Source organism: Giraffa tippelskirchi, chromosome 2 (genome assembly GCF_054371585.1).
Source record: "Giraffa tippelskirchi isolate mGirTip1 chromosome 2, T2T-mGirTip1v1.2.pri, whole genome shotgun sequence".
Classification (NCBI taxonomy): Eukaryota; Metazoa; Chordata; class Mammalia; order Artiodactyla; family Giraffidae; genus Giraffa; species Giraffa tippelskirchi.
Window position 1 is genome coordinate 53,409,797 of NC_137276.1, and position 9,507 is coordinate 53,419,303.

The following is a 9,507-nucleotide window of genomic DNA, read 5'->3' on the forward strand; positions in this document are numbered from 1 at the left end:
AGTTGGCAGAGCCACACATAATAGAGAGGGGAAAAAAACAAAAGACAGGAAACTAAAATGGAACAGTTCTGTTCTAGGATAATGTTTTGTTTATTATGTTTTTCCTCCAAGGAGTGCAAATACCTTGCCCAAAAGAACATACTGCCACTCCTGATAAATTGCCAGAAATACTCTCAGCAAGCCTCAGAAAGCAAGGTCTCTATTCGTTTCTACGGAAACCTCAGCTCAACATGCAGTAGCTCATAGTACAACAATCTACAAACACTAACAAGACCTGACTCGTGAGTCAGGAGAGAGTGGGGGAAAGAGAAAGGCACATTAGAATGACAAAGAGAAATTCTAAACCCTTGGTTCCCGGGCCCTGGAAAGACATACTGCTGAGGACATGTCAGTATGGAATTCATGTTGATGGAATGAATAGTTCATCTGCCTCACTTGAGTACTAGTGCATCCATTGTGTCTGCTGGGATACTGATATCTCCTTTCTTTCCTCCACAGAGAGACATCCCATTCCCCTGACCCCACTCATCCCACTCCTACCCCTAACAGAGCAATTAAGGAGGCAAGAGGCTTGGTGGATGCTCCTTGAGACAGCCTTCAGCAGAAGCAGCCAAGGCAAACTCAGTCCTACCTGATTATAAGTGCCACTACTCACTGCCCGCCTCATCACTTTCACCCCTGCAGTTGCTGCCTACAACCTCCTGTGACAGCCACTTCTGTCCAACTTCCTTGCTGCCCTCCCTGAGTCTGCATTGTTGGGAATGCTTCTTCCCATGCCCATTGGCCATGGATCTCTCTGCTTCAGGAGCCCAGACCACTCAGCACTAGCAGCATTACTTCTCCCGATCCTGGGTGGGAGCAGCTACCTACTTCAGAGCCAACCTTACACTGACCCAAAATGTGCATTCACCCTCTGTCTTCCAGCAAAGAAATTCACTCCAACCCAAACTGGACCATTTTTCCTCCTCAGCTCTATGTGGTTGCTTTGACTCCTGCCCCCATGTCTAGACTAATTTTCCACATCCTGTATCAAAGACTGGTTCCTTATCTTTAGCTTCCATCAAGGGCCTGTCAATAAAGCAGGGAGATATCAGAGTTCATCTATAGTGATAAGAAGATATTTCTCAAAGAATCATAAAAATGACGGAGTATCAAGGGCGACGGTCAGTCTGCACACTCTGGACCACTGAAGAAAGTTTGAACCCTAGATCTGATGAAACTGGGTGAAAAGATATTTGATGCAAAAATAAACTGTCAGCCTCCCTCTTTATTGTCAAGTCCCCTATACATCAAACTAAGCTTCTTTCAGAGCTCAAAATAGTGGTTTTCAAATCTTAAGGTGCATTAGAATTACCTGGAGTGAGTGGAAGTCGCTCAGTCGTGTCTGACTCTTTGCGACCCCATGGACTGTAGCCTGCCAGGCTCCTTTGTCCATGGGATTCTCCAGGCAATAATACTGGAGTGGTTTGCCATTTCCCTCTCCAGAATTACCTGGAGGGCTTGGTAAAACACAGGCACAGTGGTAAAGAATCTGCCTGCCAATGCAGGAGATGCAGGTTTAATCCCTCGGTCATGAAGATTGCCCCGGAGAAGGAAATGGCAAACCACTCCACTGTCTTTGCCTGGGAAATCCCACAGACAGAGGAGCCTGGTGGGCTACAGTCCACTAACGATCACAAAGAGTTGGACACAACTGAGCAACTGAGCACACACTTGGTAACACACAGCTCACTGATTCAGTAGATCTGGGATGGGAACTGAAAATCTCAATGTCTAACAAATTTCCACATACTGTTGATGCTGTTGATCCAGGGGCCATACTTTGAGAACCACAAGTATAGAGACTTGGCTTTTGGAGAAAAAGACCTTGTTTTTGCATAAAGGATAGTCTGTGGGTTAGGAAAACAATGTAGAGACCTCAAGGAAAGAAACCAAGTTACCCTCAAATTCTTCTGGGGAAGAAAGAGATATCAGTCTTCCATGGATGAATATGACTGTGGTGGGGAAGATGGTCTGAAGGCCTCCTCACTTTTGCCATTCCAGAGGGCATCCCAGATGTCCTGGGCACTCAGACATTAGTACAAAGTCCTTGGCTATCTTCAGAGCCCAAAGCAGAAATCACAATTCAATAGTTTCTCACAGATGGCACAGGGCATGGGACTACACATCCCCACAGAAACCCAATGAAATACATAGTTATGTGGTTTCCATTTACCCTTGAGTTGAGGCTCAAACACTATATTTTGTGTGGATCACTTATGTGCTTTTTAACAACATGAAGCATCGTCTTTAACGCTGAGATTCCATTGGACTGCTTCTTTTCCTCTAAGATAGGGGAGGAATGCCTTGTGGATGACCTTCCAACATTAAAATGCAGGTATAGGCTCTGGCACCAATGAACTCTGGCTCATGTAACAAAGATGGAGCTTTCCCACATCCAACCACGGCCTGTCTTCAAGTCCTGCTGTGCCTTTAAGGACACAGAGCCTGGCAGGAAGGGCATGTTTCTATGGAGTAGTTGCCATGACAATGGACTTTGATGCTTAAGGAAATATTAGTTATAGTGAAAACAAGGCTGGTGATTTTCCAAGATCAGAAAGTAAGCCTGTCTATTTGAGTTGTATTGCTAAGGGGCTGAAGGTTTAAGATATATGAAGCATCAGATGCAGGATAATAGTGGAAAGTCAAGGTTCATTGAAAAAAAATTTCACTGATAAAAATGTGTATAACAACCTCTATTAACCATTCTAAAGTCATCAGAAGCTCAAATTACTCTCATGTGTGTTTCATTAATTATTTGAAAGATAACTTGAGATTAGTCCAGTTTAGTTTTATGCATTTGCACTTAACATCTGCAAGGTAGTGTGCCAGATGCTAATGGCACACAGATGAAAGCAGCTCATCTCTACCCTCAAGCTGATCACTGTCTGATTACTTAGATATGGATTGCTCCTCTAGCCTCAAGACTGGAGCTTGAGACTGGAGTACTACCATGAGGAGCATGGACTGTGGAGTCAGAAATGGGTGGTGTAAACCCTGAATCTACGGTTCACAGGCTCTAAATGATTTGATTGATGTCACTGAATCTCAATTTCCCCACCTTTAAAATAGGGATAATAATTCCTCCCTAACAGGCTTTTAAAGAATCAATAAGAAAATGCTTGTGCAGCACTGAACATCGGACCTGACATGGAGCAAGAGAATAAGAGGCATTTTCTTTCTTGGCTCCTGTTCTCCAGGCTGCCTGCTTTAGACTGACATCTAAAACAAGGAAGCTGGCAGCTGCAAGCCCTGGTTCCCATCTACCTGTACTCTGAAATTGTAATTAGATAGATTATTAAAGAGTTTGAGGGTTTTACATTTAAGTCACTCTGGATGCTGACACCATCCTAATTTGTACCTGGGCTATTATTTTGAGGCTTGTGCCTTCATTTCTTTCTTGTTCATCTAGGTCCCTGTCTTATCCCACCCTTCTCCCTGTGTTTGACATCCCATCTCAGTGTTCTACTTGGTCACCCATCTCTTACAGAATTACTGACATGCCTTTCTCCTTTTCTTTCTCACCATTTTTAAGATGAGTCTTATTTATGTGGCCTCACTAATGAGTTCTGATTTACTGCCTCATCTGCCTCTTAGTCTAATTAGACATATCCCCATATATTGAGAACCACTCATTTAGCCTCATAGACAAACAAAACTGGAGAGGCCTCTTGGCTCCAAATCAGATGAAGAAGTTCAGGTGATGGAGCACATGGCTAATTTCTAGGTAGACTAGAGGTCCCTGTACTAGAATCACATGAATTCTTTTGAGTTTTGGAGCCAATCTCCATTCCAGAGATCCGAACCCTTTCACTATGAAGTTGACTTACTAGGCACGACTGACTGATCCTGCCAAGGTTATCCTGAAATAAAAAATAAGGATACCTAGCACCAAGTGCCTAGACTCCTCCAAGATGTGCATCATTCCTATAATGTGGCTTTAATAAGAAATATTTGGTAGGGTTGAAATCAGGTGCTTGAAGAAGTAGCAGGAACCAGTCTACCTGGAAATGAGTGCTCAGTGTAAATTTATCCCGCACAGAACCTGGAGGTCCAGGCTTCCAAAGGAAAGTGGAGGTGGCCCTGGAGAAGTCTTTTCAGAATTACAGACCACTAAAAATAGGATAACGTTTTCCCAGAAAATTCTACAGAGACACCTATCAGCTGCACGGAGATTCAAATGTCAAGAAGCAAAGTTAAAAACTAGGAAATCCATCAGCTGACTCTTAAAAAGCTCGGACAAAAGAGGAAGGTGGCACTAGTTGAGGTAAGTAAATGCCATGGGAAATGTTGTTGCATTGATGGAATAAGCCGGCAAAATTTGGCAATGAGTTGGATATAATAGCAAGGAGATGAGTCAATGCAAAATTCAAGGATTTGGGCCTGAGGACCTTCAAGAATGGAATTGTTTTTCACTGAGATGAAGAAGTTTGAGGAGGAAGAAGCTATGGAAGAGATCAGAAGCCAAATTTTGGAAATGTTAATTTTGAGTTACATGTTAGATATCAAAGATGAGCAATAGGTAGCTAGACACAACATTCAAATCTGGAGTTCAGAAGAGGGATCAGAATTTAAGACTAAAATGTATTGACTGTCCGACTGTAAATAGTGTTTCCCCCTGGGGAAGGAAATGGCAACCCACTCTAGTATTCTTGCCTGGGGAATTCCATGGATAGACGAGCCTGGCTGGCTACAGTCCATGGGGTTGCAAACAGTCAGACATGAATGAGCACGCATGCATACAAATAGTGTTTAAAGCCAGAGGATGAGATAAGATGACTAGGTCATGAGTACACATAGAATAGCGAAGATGTCTAAAAAAAACCTGTTCTTCTCATTCTTCTGACACCAAATGTTTGGATTTTTCACACCAAGCAATTCTCCAATTCTCTGTAGACATCAACTGGATATCCTAAAATGTAAGACTGACTACCCAGAGTTAGTGCAAATCCCATAAGTTAAGGTCTCAGTCCCCCAAGACTGCCTGCAATGCAGATGCTGGTCACAAGCATTGGGTGCCCGTGGTATCCACACTTCGGTCTCACTTGCTATAGATCAAGAGTTCCTATAACCATCTCCTCAGACTTGATAATCTGCTATAATGGCTTACAGAGCTCAGGGAAACATTTTACTTACATTACTTGTTTATTACAAAGACTATTATAATGAATGCAAATGAAAAGCCAGATGAAGAGATTTGGAAGGATCTTGAGCACAGAAGCTTCTGTCCCCCTAGAGTTGGGATGTGCCACCATGCTGACACATAAATGCATTCACCAATACAGAAGCTCTCTATACCTCAGAGTTCAAGAATACTTATGGAGTTTTCATCCTGCAGGCACGATCAATGACTAACTCTATCTCTAGCCTCTCTCTTCCCTTAAAGGATGGAGGTGGAGCTGAAAGTTTTAGAAAGTTTTGGTACTTCTAATGACCCATCCCCACCATGAAGCCATCCAGGAGCCTACCAAGATTCCTGACTGGAGCAAAAGATTCCCCCATCAACCAGGAAATTGCATGGGATTCAGACGTGCTGTGTAAGAAGCTCTTATTATCTGTATTACTCAGGAAATTAAAATGATTTTAGGAGCTCTGTATTGCCTGGGCAGAGACCAAATATATATTTCCTATCATGTCACAGGGTCCAGTGGCTAAGCAGTAGGGCACTCCAACGTTCAGAGGCATAAAAAATAAAGTGCCTATATTCTAAAGTTGGTCCAAGAGGCTGAGGATCAAGGGCAGAGTTAACACTGGAGCTCTGGAAACCACATTTCAGACACTGCTCTGAATAGTGAGAAAGGAAATTCTACTGCTGAGGTGGAAGACCAAATAATCCAGGAAAAGTGTTTGTTGAGGAATGCCCTAGGCCACCGTATCCTGTAATTTATAATGGTAATGAGATACAGAATCAGAGATCTAAACCAAGGATTCTTAAGCTCCTTGGTCTCAAGACCCCATTGCAATCTTAAAACTTATTGAATTTTTAATTAGGAAGGTCACATCTATTAATGTTTAACATACTGGAAATTAAAACTGAAAAGATTAAGCATTAGAACAATCGATGCCAACACTCATTAGGTAACCTCTGGAAAATTTCACTGTATACCTGTGAAAGGATTAAAAATGAGAAAGAAAAATAACATCTGAGTGTTGTTATAAAAATGTGAAAGTGTTTTTGACCCTGTGGACCCCATAAAAGGATCTTAGAGAGCCTCAGGGATCCCTTGGCCCTGTGTTGCAAATCACTTATCTAAACAATACTAACAGTGGAAATTGGGTGAGGGGTATTTAGAAGTAGACCAGAAATAATGTGACTGATGGGCTGTGGAGGGTAGTACAGGTGACTGAAGTGTCTCCCATGACACCTAGATTTGAGCCTGGAAAAGTGGTGTCTTTCAGTGAAATAAAGCAGTAGTTTTCAAAATGCAATTGTAACCCATTAAAGGACAGACTATTCAATTCAATAGATGGCAGCCACCACTTGTTTAAATGAAACAGACAAATATATAAAATGTCATGAACTTCTTGCATGTATATATATACATGTGCGTACATAAGTATATGTATACTGAGTCAGGTTGTAGGATACAGCCCCTGGTATGAGTTCAGTTTGAGAATCCTTGAGGTAGGGAATTATTACTAGAAAAAAATCATCTCGTGACTAGTGTCCTTGCCTCACGTTTTGTCCTCCACTCCAGAATGACTTTCCAAAATGTCCCTCTAAATGTGACAATCCTTTATTTAAAGTCGTTCAATGGCCTCTCCTCTTTTATTATAGGACAAACTCCAAACAGCCTAGCATGGCACAGAAGGCCCCAGATGGTGTAACCTCTGCCACCTCTCAAATACTAACCTGCTACTTTCTCCCACAAAGCACTATTCTCAAGTCAAAAAGAATACCTTTCAAATCCCCCAGTATGCCTTGATTTCATTGGTGCCTATATGAACCCTGCCCTATTAGGTCATTTTCTCTGCCTAGAATTACACCCAACTCATGTTTCAAGATCCAGCTCTCCCAGGTATGGTAGAACATAACCAGATCTTCATGGAAACTTTCTCTTCCCAGGAATATAGGCAAACCACATTTCCATACCCTTTTGTATCTAGGTGAAGCATATGACCAGCTCTGGCCAGGGGTATGTATAGAGAGTAAAGTATGTTCCTTTCAGGCCAAGTCCCCAAACTATTCTTTGCTACCCTCTACATTTTCCCTGTTTCTTCCTCACACCACAGATGGAGAGAATCTCTGGCCTCTAGCAGATGTCAGGACGAGCATACAGCTGGCCCTCCATATCTGCGGGTTCCACATCCACAGATTCAACAAACTGCAGATAGAAAACAATGGAAAAAAAATACAGGAAGTTCCAAAAGGCAATATTTGAATGTGCCACACCCCAGCAACTATTTATGTAACATTTACATTGTACTCAGCACTATAAATAATCTAGAGATGATTTTGGTATCCACAGGAGGTCCTGGAACCAACACTCCACAAATACTAAAGGATGACTACAATGAACACATCACCAGTCCTTAGATTTTTCATGATCCCCAAATAAACATCTATTGTTTTAAAATATTAATACTGAGGACTGCGTGTTTTAGCTACACTGACTAGATCACTAGATTTGGGGGTTGGTCTTTTGAGGATTTTTCCCAGTTTTACTAAGAAATACTGATATACATCACTGTATATTTATGGTGTACAGCATGATGGTTTGATGTACATATACTGTGAAATGATTACTACCACAAGTTTAATTAACATTCATTATCTCATTTAGATACAATTTTTAAAAAAGAAAATACAATCTCTTCTTGTGATGAGAACTCTTAGGATCTTCTCTCTTAATTTTCCTATACATCATAGAGCAGTTTTTAAGTACAGTCATCGTGTTGTACATTATATTCCAAGGACTGTACCTTATAATTGGAAGTTTGTACCTTTTGATTACCTTGCTCTGATTTGCCCTCCTCCCAACCCCTACCTCTGATAATCACAAATCTGATCTTTTTTTCTATGAATTTGATGGAGGTTTTTTGGTTTGTTTTTGTTTCAGATTCCACAATAGAAGAACAATCATACAATAGTTGTCTTTCTCTGTCTCACTTATTTTACTTAGCATAATGCCATCAAAGTCTATCCACATTGCCACAAATAGTAGTACTTTCCCTTTTCTATGGTGAGTAATAATCCATATTGGGCTTTACAGGTGGCACAGTGGTAAAGAATCCACCTGCCAATGCAGGAGACAGAGGTTCAATCCCTGGGTCAGGATGGTCCCCTGGAGTAGGAAATGGCAACCCACTCCAATATTCTTGCCTGGAAAATTCCATGGACAGAGGAGCCTGGTGGGCTATCATCTATGGGGTCACAAAGAATCAGACATGACTGAGCGACTGAGCATTCATGCAATAATCCACATTATATATGTCTCCACAACTTCTTTATCTACTCATCTGGTGGTGAACACTTAGTTTATTGCTGTGTCTTGGCTATTGTAAATAATGCTTTTATGAAATGAGGGTGCAGATACCTTTTTGAGTTAGTGTTTTGGTTTCCTTTGGATAAATACCCAGAAGTTAAATTATGAGCTCATATGGTAGTTATATTTTTAATAATACACTGGGTTTCACCCTTTGCCATTTACCAAATTCTCTCATCATTTTCCAGTAGGGAGACTGAAAGACAAGTATCCCTCTTAGACCAAGCTCTTGTTACAGTCTCCACTGTTTCCAGCCTCCTCAAAGTCAGAGTCAAAGTCAGTCTCCTGTCCAGAGTCAACAACAAGTCCAGAGTCAACAACAAGCCCAGACAACTGGAAAGCCTTAACAGAAACCTCAGTTTCTCCAGGTTTAGGACAACAGTGGAGGAAAGTGCTCATTCCTGCATCATGCAGGGCAGTCATTCCTGTCTACAGATCCACAGGAAACAAATACAGCTCATGTCAGGTCTTGTGGGCCTTAATAAGAATTTGGAATTTGACATTGAAAGAAATGCAGAGCTATTTAGGATTTTCAGCACCAAAATGAAATTATATGACTTAGAGTTTTAAAGACATACCCAGGCTACTATGTTGAGAATAGATTATGTTAGTCCAGGGGGAGGGTCAAGAAGGGAGATCAGTATGACGGCCAGTGGGTAATTCACAAGACAATAATTGTTACTTGGTCCAGAGAGTTAGGTGGCAAAAAAATGTCTGGATTCTGGATATATTTGGAAGGTAGAGCCAACTTGACTTTTTGTTGTGATTCACCTCAATCTCATATCTCACTTCCTGCTTTCATGTAACCCTTTGTGAAAATGTGATAACCTCAGAGGGTTCCCCAAACACTCCATCTGAAATAGCCTTCTTATGACCTGTCACTCTCCCTCTTATCCAGCTTTCTTTTGCCCTTATAGTCTTATCTACCCAAAATGATATTATATATGAATTTGTTGGCCTGTTAATTATTTGTCCCTCCAAA

At 41.5% G+C, this 9,507-nt stretch overlaps 1 long non-coding RNA gene across 1 annotated transcript in view; it reads right to left on the reverse strand.

The window, feature by feature from the left end:
- The window catches only part of LOC145534964 (uncharacterized), a 110,153-nt gene extending 107,664 nt beyond the window's left edge, over positions 1–2,489 (reverse strand). The window contains exon 1 of the long non-coding RNA XR_014075137.1: positions 1,941–2,489. This is a non-coding gene — a long non-coding RNA (uncharacterized LOC145534964). The remainder of the gene's footprint in view (positions 1–1,940) is intronic.
- Between the last annotated feature and the right edge of the window lie 7,018 nt (positions 2,490–9,507).